The sequence below is a fragment of the Syngnathus scovelli genome, chromosome 3 (genome assembly GCF_024217435.2).
Source record: "Syngnathus scovelli strain Florida chromosome 3, RoL_Ssco_1.2, whole genome shotgun sequence".
NCBI lineage: Eukaryota > Metazoa > Chordata > Actinopteri > Syngnathiformes > Syngnathidae > Syngnathus > Syngnathus scovelli.
In genome coordinates, this window is record NC_090849.1 from 23,048,440 (window position 1) to 23,064,394 (window position 15,955).

The 15,955-nt window shown below is 39.0% G+C and overlaps 1 long non-coding RNA gene across 3 annotated transcripts in view; it reads left to right on the forward strand.

Moving 5' to 3' along the window:
* The window catches only part of LOC137840124 (uncharacterized), a 154,227-nt gene that overhangs the window by 124,763 nt on the left and 13,509 nt on the right, over positions 1-15,955 (forward strand). The gene's annotated exons all lie outside the window — the stretch shown is intronic.

Consider the following 15,955-nt stretch of genomic DNA (forward strand, 5'->3'; position numbering starts at 1 on the left):
CCTGCTTCTTCGATGCATCAAATATTTTAAACTGTGTTCTTGTGGATGCTTGTTCTATCTCACCTGTGACCTGACACGTGATGCTGAACCATACCAGTCATAATAAGCAACACCAGGATGTTAAATCATTATTTATTTATTTTTTTTAAATGCTCTTATGTTTATTATTTTTTTTATTTATATTTTATATATATACATATATATATATTTATTTTTAATTTTTTTATTCTTTAATTTAAGGTTATTTTATTTGTGTTGAATGAGGATAATTGTCAAGGCTAATTAATCGTTCCTTGATTAAAATTGGTTATTTAATTGGAAAAAAATGCTCTTGTTAAAATGTATTATTTATACTTTATTTAGATTTAATATTTATTTTAAGGCTATTTTTATTTGCGTGTCGAATGAGGGTATTTGTCGAAGCTAATTGATAGTAGTTAATCAATCCTTGATTAAAATTGATTATTTAATTGACACGTGGCTACAGCATGTAAAAGTAAACAGATTGCAGTTTGCAGTTGACACCTACTGGATGATCACTAAATATCTTGTAACTAAACATTTTCCAGTTAAATTTTAATCATGAGCAAAATAACTGAAGATTTGGTGCAATCAAAGGTAATCAAGATTCCGACGCACCGGCTAAGTTACAATCAGCTCAACTTGCAAAGTTAAAAGCAGCAACGCCCCACTTGGAGCGATAAACAACGCTAGACTCTCATTTCGATGACCAGCTGTGCATCTGATTGTCGCTGCTGAAGTAATGTGGCTGATTGCTCGGCGTGCTGAGCCACCTGCAGCACAAAAGACTTTAAGAACGGCTCGTATGCACAAACAAGCGTTACCTTTGGATAAATAGAACACCTTGTTTGCTTTGTGACGCAAATATTTATCTCTTTCATAGCAGAGCTAAAAAAAATCCATAACACATGAGGGGAGGGGGGGGGTGAGTGTGTGTGTTCATAGATTTATGATTGGGAGAATCTATTGACGGCACCATTGTCGCGATTCTGCTCCAACTGTTTTGTTCCGATCGTACTTTCAGGCTATACCGACCCCCGATTTTGACTCACTCATACATTCTGGTAAGAATGAATCGTCGCTATTTTCTCAATTTCTAGCCTGAGCTGAGGTTTCTATTGAGAAAGATCAGAAACTTTTTTGTTGCCGTTTGTGCCCTCCTCCATGGTGGAGGGCTCACAGCGGGGCAGGGCAGGTGGTCACCTGTCAAATGTCATCATGCAGCCATTGAGAAGCAGCAGGAGCGCAAAGTGGTTACCATACACAAAAGCATGATTGGAGCAAAGTGATGTGAAAAATCAGCTTACTGTTGTGTTCTGGTGATGGAGCACACACAGAACAATAAGGCCACCTACAATCACAAATATCCTCCCACAAAGCAGATGGCTGACTGACCTGCGAGATGCGGCAGGCAGACTGAGAAGGAAGAAGAATAACAGGCGATTGGATTGCAGTTGCAAACTCCTCTCGCTGTAATTTTAATGTGGTGAATAACAAGAGTTATGCAACAGCGCAATCTTCAGTTCACTTTCTTTAGTTGGGTGGAACCGACTAATACCGTATTTTCCGGACTATAAGGCGCACCTAAAAACCTAACATTTTCTCAAAAGCCGACTTATAGTCCGGTGCGCCTTATATATGGACCAAATTCCTAAATTTAAACTGGCCCGAAGCATTGTGTCATGAAATCAAAAAGACTATGAATCATTATTTTGTGATTATAAAGTAATTTGTTGCGTCTGAAGTTGAAATAAAAAAGATAAAACGGATCTGACATGATGCATTAGTGGTGTGCCTTATAGTCCGGCGCGCCTTATAGTCTGGAAAATACGGTAATAATAATAACAATAATAATAATAATAATAATAATAATAATAATAATAATAATAATAATAATAATAATAATAATAATATTTCAAAAAAATAATGATAATAATAGGTGGAACTGATTACTAATAATATTAACGATAGTAAAAAAAATTACATTTGAAGGCAATTCTCAAAGTGCTAGTTGACTTTAGTACGGCAACAAAATTTACAGTCAAGTAAAATTTGTTCTTAATAATAATGTTCCTTTAATTACCACTGAACACGACATTCTGATTAATATTAGTAAGTAAGTAAGACGTAAAAGCTACCTGTTTTCATCCATCTCAGCGTCCATCTCAGCCTTTTGCTGTCAACTGAAAATGACATGGCGGCTGTTACTTTTGTGTGAAAAGCTTCAGCGACACCCTCCCGACCAAAGTGTCAAAGTGAGACACAAACGTGAAATGCAGCAGTGACTCAAAAGTGAGACGCAAAGTTTTTTTTTGTTTTTTTTTTCCAAACAGCAAATTAAATGGTGTTGACACTTGGCGTACTGCGCATGGCTTGCAGAGTCAATTAAACAGTAAGGAGCATTTAGGGAGTGAATATTCCTTGTATAAAACTCCATAATGAGGGTTTTCTTTTCAGACATAAACCCTGGAGCGCCCTATCATCATCTCTAAGGCTTGCCGAATTACTGGACTGTTTCCAATGGGGCCTTTTTAATTAGGCATCAGGCTAGTTTATGAACGTGCTGCTCTGTGTTTTTATCAAGTGTTTGATTGCTCTGTATCGGTTGGAGTAACACTAAGGTCCCGGTTTGCTCGTGACTGAAGTGGAGTTCCTCTCGGGAAAAGCGCCTTCTCCCTGTGTAATTGCCCGGGTGTGATTGACGGGACCGCCACCCCCCGACTTTCTCATTGATCAGATCGCCTTTCCCGCAATTTTACAGCTTGGCATCCCAGCAGGGTTAGAGGTTACACTTTTTATTTCACTTTCTTCTCACTGGAATGGAGAAATGTGCCACAGGCAATCCCGCCACCTGCCAAAAAAAAAAAAACAACCTTGGCTGGTTTTCCTTTTTTCATTGACCTTGACAGTGCTCTCTAAAGTGTAAGGGTTCCCAACTGACGTACTAAATATAACCTTCATCAGCACCAAGATAAAAGATTCACTTTAAGTAAAAGGAAATGTTAGCCTTTGCGCCTTCGCGGAAAGAAAAACAAAAATTCGCTCACACTGTGCGATGCAACCAATGTCTCGAAAGACAACGTTATTTTGGCTGCGTGACGATGTTACCTTTTCCTTTTAAAGACTGAAGTGCACGCCTCATTAAGCGAAGGCCACTTTGGATTCCTGCAGAGTAAGAATATTAATGACTCTGTTAGCATAGCGACTCAGCAGCACTTTGTTGGTTAAATATCTCGACATTGGACATTCAAGTGGCCAATTATTTTGAAAGTATCAAAATCAAATCTGTTTGATTTCTTTACCACGGGGCAAATTTAACCACCACCTCCAATTGTTGCATCGATCGGGCTGCAGGTTAGCCGATTCCTGACTCCAATTAACTCTTGTTGAAGTAATTAGCCGGAGGGTTGACATGCTTTTGCGCTGTAAGTGTCTAAATCATATGTCCACTAAAATAGTTTTTATTTATTTATTTATTTATTCTATTTTATTTATTCTATTTTATTTATTTATTTATTTATTTATTTATTTATTTATTTATTTATTTATCTATTTATTTGTCAAAGGCATGAAATAATCTCATACAAAAATGGAGCTGTTTATTTATTTTTCTAAATCCGCTAATGCTGTTCAAGTTTGTGGGGAGCAGACTGTGGATGAACGTTGGCCATGTACGTACACTGACGCTCACCCAAGAGATCTATGGAGAACCTCGGGATCATTAATGCAAAGACAAAAGACTGTATCGGTAATTCCAAAGGAGGCTGAACTTCCCATGAACTAGTCGGGTTGCGTTTCACAAAGCCTCTGATAGACGACAGGTGACGAGGGAGAGGTGTTTCCTCGGGCATCTTGCAAATGAACGCAGCAGACAGAGAGTTGACACGCTGCGCCGCTTTTGAGTCGATTGTGCTCGACTACAATTGAGTAAAAGGCGAGGTAATGGCGTCAGTCAAAGGTTGGTCTCGCCGGACAGTAAGAAAACAAAGTCTCCCTGTGAGTGCACCTTCATGTTCCTCCTTAGTGTGTTCATTAGAAACCAAGATGTTTGACAACTTTAAGCAGTGTCGGCAATCAAGTGGCATCTCCTGTGTTTATTAACGTGTTGAAGTAAATGGGAAAAGACGGAGACCACGATTCCCATTATTAGCGTAGCTGCCGGCAATGATGATGTCATATTCAAAAGATAGTTTATTACTCCCCCCCCCCCCCCCCCCCCCCTCCTCTGAAGTCTATTCCTGTTTGTGCAAATAAGCACTTGAATAAAATTATGGTATCATTCAGTCATATAAATTGTGTTTTTCCCTCCCACAGCATCAGTGATGAATCTAATTCCACCAAGCATGCATTTTATTGCAAGCAGTTTTATTTTCCACCTTGATGGTGGCCTGCAGCAAATATTGGCTCGGGCATACTGATTAAATGAGTGAACAAGGTTTGTGCATCCATTACAAAGTTGGGCTATATCTCCTCAGCAACAACGTAGTTGTTACTTAAATGGAAAATGTTGGACAGGCCACGATGACAAGATGGAAGCGTTTAGATAGCACCTGTTTTGAAACGAGATATTTCCATGCTGAGATGCATAGATAGCTCAAACTTATCTGCTAAAATGAAATTAAGTTCAGCATGATGAACACCTGCTCCCAAAATGAAACAAAATAATCACAATAAATAACCAATTGCTGTTTTTCCTTAATGGGAAAAAAAATGAATTAAATCAGTCACCATATTTGTCAATATGCTCAAATGTGGAAATTGTTAAAAGATGTCAAATTAATCGTTTTTTCTAAAAATATACAAATAATCTCCGAAATGGTTCATTGACTTTGTCATCAACCCATGACGCCTTTGTTGATTTTAGACTTATTAATATTCAAATTGCATTTTTTTTAATATAATGTGTTGCTGGAAATGATTTTATCTACATCCCCAACCTTAAAAGAATTCAATCATGCTCAAAAAGCCACTCAATAAAGATTTAGACATACAAATGTTCTCGACCAAAACGGGCCCTGAATTGAGAAAGTAAAGAAACTATCATTGTTATTTTTATACCTTCAAAAATCTAACCAGTTCCACATGATTGGATTGCACAGTTAAGGTACAGCGTGTCGTCTAACTGCCAAGTGTAAATTAGGATCGGCAAGAAAAACGGCTCCATTTTCTAATCAAAATTTTTCACAGTGGTTGAAAAACAGGGCCTCTATTTCTCCAGGGAATGATTTTTCACTTTGAATTACTCACTGTGTCCATTCATCTCCTGGCCAATAAAGTCCAGGATCCTGCACACACCTTGTCATCTTGGAGATTTGCTGTCAGTCCAGATGAATTATATTTGATGCCCATTCTTCTGTGCTCCTAATGGCCACAGCAGGCTGGAGGCCAAACACCAAAATTAATTAATTCAAAACATTATCCTCAAAAGAGGAAAATTATGCAGTCGGATTCAAAACAGAATTATCCCTCTGGAAAGCTAATGGCAGTTTCAAATGAAAAGTTGTGAGAAATTGTTAACAATGAAAGTGTACAGTCACTGGCGGAGCTAGATTTTTTATTTTTGGGGTGGGAGTGGGGCGGAATGGGGAGGCAAGGCTATCTCAGGGAGTCTGCAGAAGAAAAACATCAACAATCAACTACCATTTTTTTAATTTAATAGAATTTACATAATAATAATAATAAATGCATTAACCGCCCCCATTTTTTAATTTTCTACGCGTTGTATGAAAAAAGACAGTAGCCAATTTTTACCTCGAGGCTGCCATAATTTAGAGTCACATAATTTTATCAAATCTCCAACCTCAGGCAAAAAATGTCAGGGAAACTAGACCAATGTTGATAGTAACTTTAATATTCGAACTTTTCCACTAGTTGACTGTGGGAGTATATAGATTTTGAGTGCTCCATGTCCTCATGAAAACCCCCAAAATTCCGCAAAACATTCGTTATATGTTCCCTATGGAGAATGAGTCGATAATGTGACATATTTCTGGTGGGGGTCAGTGCCCCCCGGCCCCCGTCTAGCTCCGCCAGTGTGCACAGTGGAAAATCAATATAAACAGTGTTCTCAAAATAAACAACCACAGCAAATGTATAAATGGCAATCTGTAGAATAGTGAGAGAAAATAAATTGTCTTAATACAAACTTTGAACCCAGATACATAATTTATATGCCATTAATAGATGAAGTTGTTCTGGCACGGAGGAAGAAAATGAATTATTTGCAAACTGAACTGTGAGGTGAACGAGGGCCGCGCCACAGGGGTCACAGGGGTCACCAAATGCTTGAACCACAACATTACTGCAATGCATGGGTAGCCATCACTCAAAATCTATACGGTTCTCACGTTGATCATTTTCCTCAGTTCAATTTATCTTTTTATCACGTGCCAACCCCCAAAGCAGCCTTAATCTGAGCCTGGTGCCCAAGTTGTCAATAAATGTCAAGGCCGGCCGTTTTGTACAGTAAACGCTTGTCGCCCACAGGCTAGCGTCAGCTCACCGCCATGTTGATTAGTTTTATTTGTTTCTCTCGAGTTGTCTTCTGCATTCCCAGGAGATATCAGTATTAAATTGCTTTTTGGTTCAGAAGCTTCTCAAATGCATTAGAACTTGTAATGGACTTTGGTGAAGGCGTCACACGCTTTATTGATTGTGCCTATTGGGTACAACCGAAGCTTCTTCACGCTGATGAATAATTCATGGTCGCATTATGTTGATTGTCCTAATTGTCGCAGTGTTTTGATGGCAAACTGCTTGGGAGGAAACAAGGCTGACTTTGTCTGGCTGTATAATTTAAAAAGTGGAATGGTAATGTGATCATTTTTCAAACAATATATTTGTATGCATTACCAAGATGATAAGTTACGCTGGCTGAAAGGCAAACAAAGTTTCAAAGGGGTGATGCCTCTTAGTTTTAATTAAAAACCACAGACAGCTTAATTGTGGTGCAGTTGTGCTCTGGTGGCCCGTGATTGCTTCAGACACAGAAAATGAGATTGCAGGAGGTGTTGCTGCAGATATTGCTTTCCAGTTTCTGCCCCATGCTGTCAGCATCATGTCTGGACTTTAACCAATTTATCTCCCAAACTTTCTTTTTGGGGTAATGAAGTCCCCGTAGATTTCTTCATTTGTTTGTAGATAGGTCAACACTTGAGGGGAAGAAAAAAAATGTCACTTGATCTTGTTCTCCATGCACATGAAAGTCAAGTGAGGCAATTAAGTCGTTTGCCTTATTTGTATCACACAAAGTAAGTCACTTAGGGAAAGTACTGGGTTGGAATCTACTACGATTCAGGACAAGGTGTTAAAAATATGTAAGATAACATCAGCCGTCGGCGTACATTTAGCTGATTGTGCACCTCCGCGACTCGAGCAGCCTGATTTAGTCATAATCCATCATTATGCCATGAAATGGAGCATGGCCCAACATCTCACTTTGTTGTCTGTCAATAAAATGATTCCCTAACGCTAAAAGTAAAAGTAGCATCAAAGTTGCCTGTGTGTGTGTGTGTGTGTGGGTGGGGGAGTATGTAAATGTGTATATGTGCATATTAAAAATTAAAAATATATATATATGGAAATAAAAAATAATGTATATATAAAACAATTATATATTTTTATATATATTCATTTTTTTTTAATTTCCATATACCGTATTTTCCACACTATAAGGTGCACCTAAAAACCTCCAATTTTCTCAAAAGCCGACAGTGCGCCTTATAATCCAGTGAGCCTTATATATGGACCAATATGGATTCGTGGATGAGGACTAACTAATTAAAGTAAGCCTTACGTGTTTATTTTGTGTGTTGTGTAATATTAACGTTTGAGCAATGTTGAGTTATTGATATATTGTTATTGTTTTCACTATTTCAAGTGTTACTAGATTGTGATTGCATTAACGTTTGAGCAATGTTGAGTTATTTATTCTATGCGCCTTATAATCCGGTGCTCTTTATATATGAACAAAGTTTTAAAATGGGCCATTCATTGAAGGTGCGCCTTATAATCCGGTGCGCCTTATAGTGCGGAAAATACGGTATATATACATTTTTCATTTAACCTCTCAGCCTTGTTCTAAATTGCTAAATTGTTGTCGTGCACGTCTGTGAATCAGCAGCCTTGTACACCCAGATGCAAATGAGTTCAGACTCCCTCAAATCTGATCAAATACTTGTCAGACACTGCAGTCAATGTGGTCAAGCACATTAGCACACTGACACCTGACAGGCCTGTTTATCCCTCCTCCGGGTGAGTGCAGAAGTTAAACTGTAAAACTTTTCCCAAGGCCGCCGCAAAGTGGTGAAAATTGCTCCGAGTCAGCGCTTTGACTCCATCTAAAAATGCCGCCTAAAATCTTTGGCATTAACCCCAAATGAATTCCATTTGAATGAATTTATATGAACACAAGGCAAAGTACTACCTGCAGATAAAATTTAGAGTGCCGCTCTGATAACAAGATAAAGTCGCTCACCTGCAGTCTCCTATGAATACGTATTAGGCGGACGTTTCTCCAACATTATTCATGTAAAGTGCTTATTTTAATGATATTTCTCCGACAAAGTCAAAAATGAGCTTTCCCGTGAGTGAGGGATGTTTAAAAGGTAATGTCAGCCTCGTGTTTTCACATAGTGCAAATTCACGTGGCAAAGTCGGCGTGTTGGGAGGCGCTGAATTGTCATTGCGAGGATTAATAAAGAATGAGCTTCTTTAATGTTTCGCCTGAGCGAGCTCATAAAAGCTGACAAAGTCAGAGATGGAATACAAATAACATCAGGACCAATAAATGTCACTGCGTTATTTTTTGCGTTTGCAAGGCGTGCAGGAAATGTTGGCTGGTCCGGAATCTGGAGACATTTTTACTCATTGCTGGAATTGGTAGGATCCGTTCAGAGGGAGGTTTGTTGTCATGTAAGGTTCGTCTTTTCAGCTGATTGCGGTTGCTTCAATGACCTTTTGCAAATGTGTTCATCCAAGCATTCTTCACATCACCTTCCTGGTGGTTTTCCTTCGCCGTCGACCTGTTCACACATTCCGAATCGGTTAACTGTCTGATTTGCCATCTCAGTTCAATCCATGTTACGGATGAAAATTTCCCGGAGCATATTCGTCTTGTACGGTTTGACATTGTAAAGCCAAATTCACTTTTTTTGATCACTCTGTGTTAATATGCGTCTTTGAAAAGCGCTATATAAATTGAATGATTATTATTAATAGAGTGGTGCCTTGCAATATGAGTTTAATTTGTTCAGTAGGTAATTCAAAACATTCCTATCTCAAATCATCTTTTCCCAATGAAATAAATGGAAATGCAATTAATCCATTCCAGCTTCGCTTCAAAAAAACACTGCATTTTGTTTATCATATTTAGTTTTTCTTCCAATAATTTGCATTAATTATTTTTCAACCCCGGTTCTCTAAAATGGTTTGTTTTTGTCCGTTTGTGCTACGCTCACAGAATAGTAAGGAAACAAAAACTCAATTTGAAAAATGCAGTTGGTTACAACTGAGACGTTTGTGTTTCTTGTTTTTTTCTTATATTTTTTCCTGCAGCTATGATGTCACTTTTTCTTACTTTCTGCTGTGCTAACCAAATCAATAGGTAAAACTGCACCCACTTGTTTGAAACATTGCGATAGGTTAGGTAATTACAGCTAATTGGGTTGGAAAAAAAAAAAGAGGTGTCTATTTTAGGAGAGGCATTAATTTGTCGTGCCTTATGAAGGGCGGATCAATGTTAACGGGCAAACAATTTATCACAAACATTTTGCTTCAGTTCCTTAGTAACACACCCTGTAAACAAAGTCATTCATAAGTCATTACGTTTTTCATCGACATATGTGATTACAGACCCGTTTAGTCACCGTGAACCAAAACATCGACGATTCGCTCAAACGGCTAAAATGCTACATTGTAACACGCAAACATTGCGTCTATGCCTTCAACGATGAACTAGCAGAGACCCAGAAAAACACAGACTGAGCCCTTGGGCTAGAAGGGCCGCAGGCGAAAAAGAAACTTAAATCAATTCCATTTGATGAGGTGCCTCAGCTACACTACATCATTATAATTCCATTAACGCAGGCATGGATTTTCCAATGAATGTAACTGCAGGCAAATGCTTGGGCATAATTGTATGAAATGAAATATAACTGGGTTCAGAATACAAGTGTGAATATCTTCACTTCTCCACCCTTTGCAGATAAGGACTTTGGCTCATCCTTATCCGGCACGCTTGATCTTTTCCCTTTCGCAAAGCTACATCCTGATATGCTACTGGAATGCTTAATTTTTTTTTTTTTTTCGCTTTCCATCATATCGGTTTCGGCTCAGTGGGCTTCGCTTGGCGGGGCCAACCTGTCGTGCTGTTGCGATAAATAGATCGTATACGTAGCAGTAATTACTGCACACAGAGGTTAAGCACTTCGGTAATGCTTATTATTATTATTATTTTTCATACTGAGCGACCGAGGTCAGCCTGAGAGGCGGTTGGAGAACCCTTATTGACAATAAAAAGGTCAGAGGAAGTTAATTCTGAGTGAAGGTAATGCTAATGCTCAGGACTTCAAGCAATCATAATAGCGCTTTAGTTGTGTCAGCTATTTTGTTAATAATGCACCGAACAAAAATATGTTTGGGTTACAATTTGTTTTAACTAACGGGCACTATTGTTCTTTTGTTTTGCCAGCCATTTTGTTAATAATGCACTGAACAAAAATATGTTTGTGTTACAATTTGTTCTAACTAGCGGGCACTATTCACTTAGCAAACAAAGTGCAGTTGAGAAATAAAAAAAATATATACATATATACCGTATTTTCCGCACTATAAGGCGCACCTAAAAACCGCCAATTTTCTCAAAAGCTGACAGTGCGCCTTATAATCAGGTGCGCCTTATATATGGACCAATATTGAGCCACTACAGCAGGCGTGTCCAAAGTCCGGTCCGCTGGCCAAATATATATATCTTATATATGGACAAAGTTTTAAAATGGGCCATTCATTGAAGGTGCGCCTTATAATCCGGTGCTTATAGTGCGGAAAATACGGTACATATACATTTAAAAAAATACATAAATAAAAATATAGAGAGAGATTTATTATTTATATATATATATAATAAATAAAAATATAAATTATAAAAAATAAATAATGAAAAAAAATCTGTGTTGCACTGAACCTGCGATAAGTGAACAATGTTATAGTGAGAAATGATTGAACACTATGATGGGAGATCACTCAAGCCCAACAATCTGTTCTGGACACACAAGTATGACCCAGTTTGAGCTGACAGCATCTTGTTTCATCATGGATGTTGTGTTCTTCTGATGATGGGCACTGCTGAACTTTACTTTCTTTGATTTCTCTGTGAATACTTCGCTTACTTTTTTTTCAGTCTTTTTCGAACATTGATCACAGTCAACTACTCTTTGAGCAACATTGGCACACTGTGCTGCAACTTTAATGCAGTATACTCATAAAATATTTGTGGCTCTCAGCCCAGCAACACAAGCGCTGACTGATTGCCCGCTTGCACCTTCTCGCAAAGTTGCCCTGTGCTGAACGGACGCTGCATAAATTCATAGACACAAAAAGTCCAAGATGAAAATCACGGTCCATTCGGCTGGGAGGACACATTCTGTATTCAGGTTTTTGATTTGCATATTTTTTTTTCTAAACACATTCCACAGTGTGCTGAAAGATTTTCAGTTTTAATGTTTCGTTCCATGAGAACCTTTTGGAGCAGTGTGCATTTATCGACTTCTCTAGCTGCTGACCGTGCATTTCCTTCTTATATATCCCAATTGTAAATTACACTTAACAACTACAGACAGAAACAGAGAGCAAAACACACCATTGTTGCTACTTTATGAACTGAAACCAACCCACTTGACAAAATAAGAACATTACATTTCTTCGGCTGGTTCGATTCCTGCTCTCGCCTTTAAACTAGCCAGGTCAAAACGCGTATTTGTCAATCAATTCCAGCTGAGATTTGTTTCTCAGCTATATCAACATTCCTCTCTTCGCTGCCCTTGTCTCAAGGTCCCTTGAGGGCAACAGGATAAAACCTTCAAATCCACTTGTGTACATAATCGTGTTCTTCACAGCATATTTCGGTGAGCCAGAAGCAAACATCGCAATTGTGCCAGTTTATTCTGCACAAAGGGAAATCAAGAAAAAAATTTATGGGCATAATAATGAATTGCGTGTCTGCTTTAATTACAACGTTTGAAGTATGCTGCAAACCCGCTCGTCTTATGTCGTAGCCCTTAACGCCGTAGGCAGGCATCGAATATTGCATGTTGTTGAGATGCCGTTAACAAACTGCAGCAAAAGACGTTTAATTGCCAGCTCTGCCTGCACAAGTATTTCACGTGTATTCCCGTGATTATTCACGATGACATTTCATTGTCCGTTATTGAGGTGGGAAAGAAAATCCAAACAAAGCTGCCAGCATTTGTGAAATCGATCCCACTGGAAGCCACTGCAAGAGTCATGAGCACCTCTAAAGTCATCCAAGCATCATTAGAGGGGCAGAGAGAAGCCAACACAGATGCTTTTTACTTACATGGCCTCTGCTGCACCTGTCCCCGCCATATGCTAAGAGCTTGGACCATTCCAAAGCAGGCTAAACAATGCGAGCGGGTCAAAATGTCCTGCCAGAGCAGGTGTGTGACGGCGCCACCTGTGTCTCAGTTGGCATTAGCTTCATCCCACTCTTACACTGATAATGAGTTCTTTCTCTGCTGCTTAAAAAAAAAAAAAACGAGAGATCTGTCAGTTTGCTGGCAGGCTGGAGGTCTCCAAAGAACCAAAGCTCCCACCTGCTCTGATCATGAGATGTTGACAACCCAGTGGGGTTGCATATTGATCATTTTTGTTTTTCTCCGTGGCCTCCTTCTCTCATTTGACAGATGTAGTTGGAAAATAACACTTTTTGTTCACTTATCAACAATACAGGGCAAAAATTTGTAAGAATGTAAAATAACTTATGACTTAGCTGTGTGCATTTTGGTGACAGAGGCTCTCCATGCTTCACTTTTTAGGAGTGATGGGAAAACGAAGCTTCAAATGTGGTTCATAAACCAGTTGCTGTATTTTTTTTGGTACTTTCTTCAATATTTGCCCTGAAATGACATCGATTGCCATTTCTTAACCCCCTTTTATTTATTGCCATCTAGAGAGGTCAAAAAGTGGTTCATGAAGCAAATTTGAAGCTTCATTTTCCCATCACTACTTTTTAGTCACAAGTAAATATGAAGTTGTAATTGTAGTTAGGTGTAATTGTTAAGAACCATCTGTAAATACAGTATTGGTACAGCCTGGTCACGAATATTCAAATCTCAATTCATACTTAAAAATGCAATTTTTACTATTAAAGCTCTCGTCCAAAGCTCTGTCAAGTTCCATCCTGGTGTTTTATCATGTACCGACTGGCGGAAATGTTAGCTTTTCGCCGTTAACTGCTTCACCGTGTTTATCAACTACTCGACCCTCGGAGCTTTGTGTTTACAGCTGCCTGCTGGTCTTGGCTGTGCTGGACCGTGAAACAGCAGAGTCGCAAGTTTGGGTTGCGCAGCCAAACAGTCATTGAAGTTCCTAAACAAAACAAATTGTGTGAAGTCAAGGGAGTGTTGGAAGACAGTTGTTTCGTCCTTTTGACTTTAATCTGGCCATTTATCTCTGCCTAATTCAAACCACCCTAATCAACATGGAGTTCTTTTTGCTGCCTTCAAGAGAGGCTTTTAACTAAAACTAATAATAGCTTCTGAAGACTATACTGAGAGAAATAAGGTTCTGAAGTGGCCCACATACGTATTACCGAATTGTTGATGTCGAGCCGACGGGATCCCAATAGGAACGAGCTGGCTGAGACTGAAGCGATGCTAATATGCATATTTTGCACGCAAATACTTTCCATGCAAATTGACTTTGGTGTTAAAGCAATTAGGCGGCTAGGACATTGGAATGTAATTGTGTTTTCTTCCTTATCTTATTTTCCTAAATGGACACGTACAGGACTAGCTCCAATTGCAGCGTATATACAGATGGTGTTGATTGTCCCGTGTAATCAACTACGTATTAAAAGTTTACTAAAAGCATTTCATCCTCAAGCCAGTTTTCGCAACCTTCTGTTTCTTTTTTTTTTGCTGTTTACAACATACAGTGAAACAAGGTCAGAACCCAGGATAGTGCATGTAAAGTGAGATGAGAGGAGGCAGAGTGTTTTTGATGGAAGCTTGGCAGGATGACAGACGTGAAGCATCCTCACAATGTGTTGGCCTCTCACTGGTGTGCGCTGCTCTTTTTGTGGGGCAGATGGCATCAATGGAGGGTGTGCTTTTGAAATTTCGCATTCAGATGGGAGTAACATTGTCCTTCATACGCTCTTATTTGGTAAATCAATAGTACCAAATCATCGTTCCCATTTGAAATGAATGGAAATGCTGTTAATCGGTTCTGGCCACTTAAAAAAAAAAAAATTGTTCTTTAATCTGAAAAGTAACATTTTAATATATTGTCGTTTTGAAAAAATAGAATAATAGCATAAATGTGTATTTTCTGTTGAACATTTCGAAGAAATATATGTCAATAAATAGCATAATAAGGCTAAATTACATTCCTGACAGGTACGAATGTTATTTTCTAGCAATCACAAATATTGACCTTGATGTTTGTGTGCTTTGTTTGAAGCAGATGAATGTGTTTTTATTATATTATTTTCTTTCAAGCTACATTTCATCCTTTGATGTTCTTGGGCTCCTCTCAATGGAAAAAAAGGGTCACCTTTAGAAACCCGCTGCTAAAATGCAACGATCGGAAATTCCTCAAGAAAACAACTATCATCTGTTTATTTAATTTGCGTGCTGTTTTAATGCGCTTGTCAGCATTTTGTTGGCACATGCTTGTTTTCTTGCGGCTTGCGTGTTATTTCAATGTCGCTCACGACAGCCGAACGGAAGGAGCCATTGTTAGCGACGAAGAGCGACGGCAACGGATACGACAGCTTGACAGCTCTCATTAGCGTATTAGACACAAACAGTGGCACAGATGCTCCCGGTCAGTCCTTGGTCAGCCTGGAGCTCTGCATAACCGCCTACTGACAGGTGGCTTTGTGGCCCTGTCTCATGGTTGACAGGGCGCTAAAGCAGGAGCTCATCTTCAATGGACTACTGGGATCAACAAATGCAAGAGCTGTTTCAAACACATTAAGCACACACATATGGAACAGTAAATTAATTTAATGGAAAGATTTCACACGATATTATTGGCGGATAGGTATTATGTTCTGTTACTGTTTTTCATATAAAACAGGGAATGTCGAGGTAATCGCACCATCTGGGTTAGCAAAAGCGCTAGCATGTTAGCATAGCATGTTACTTAAATCATTATGTCTGGTGAATTAAACAGTACTGCTTTGAGATATCAGATTTGAAGGCAGTCTTTAAGAGCCTAATTTACAGCAGTGCGAGCATGCCGATTTTGAAGGTAGCTGCTGTCACCAGCTATGAAGCGAGTCGGCTGTGTTCACGCCCACAACGGCGCAAACCTGCATCTGCAAAAATGACTCTCGCACATGCTTGTGCAGATTCACAGCATAGATTCATAGCATACAGAGTCCTGAATGTGTGTCCCACTGGCAATAGTCTGAGCAGAGTGCTTCAATTGTTGCAGGAGTAGAAGGTCCATAAAGATTGCGCAATAAAGACACAAGTCACAAGCAATTAGGTCCAGTGATACTGCAGTTCACTCGCTGAAATCATCTTATCTAACACGGCCCATCAATCTGTTGAACAGGTGCTCGCTGAGAAACCCCAAGATAGCAAGAAACTCGTGTGGCAGTTGCAAAGGCTGTAGAAACATCCAATTGATTAGCATCTCCATGGAATTTTCACGAGTAATTTGTTGGACAAAAATCGAAGCGAGC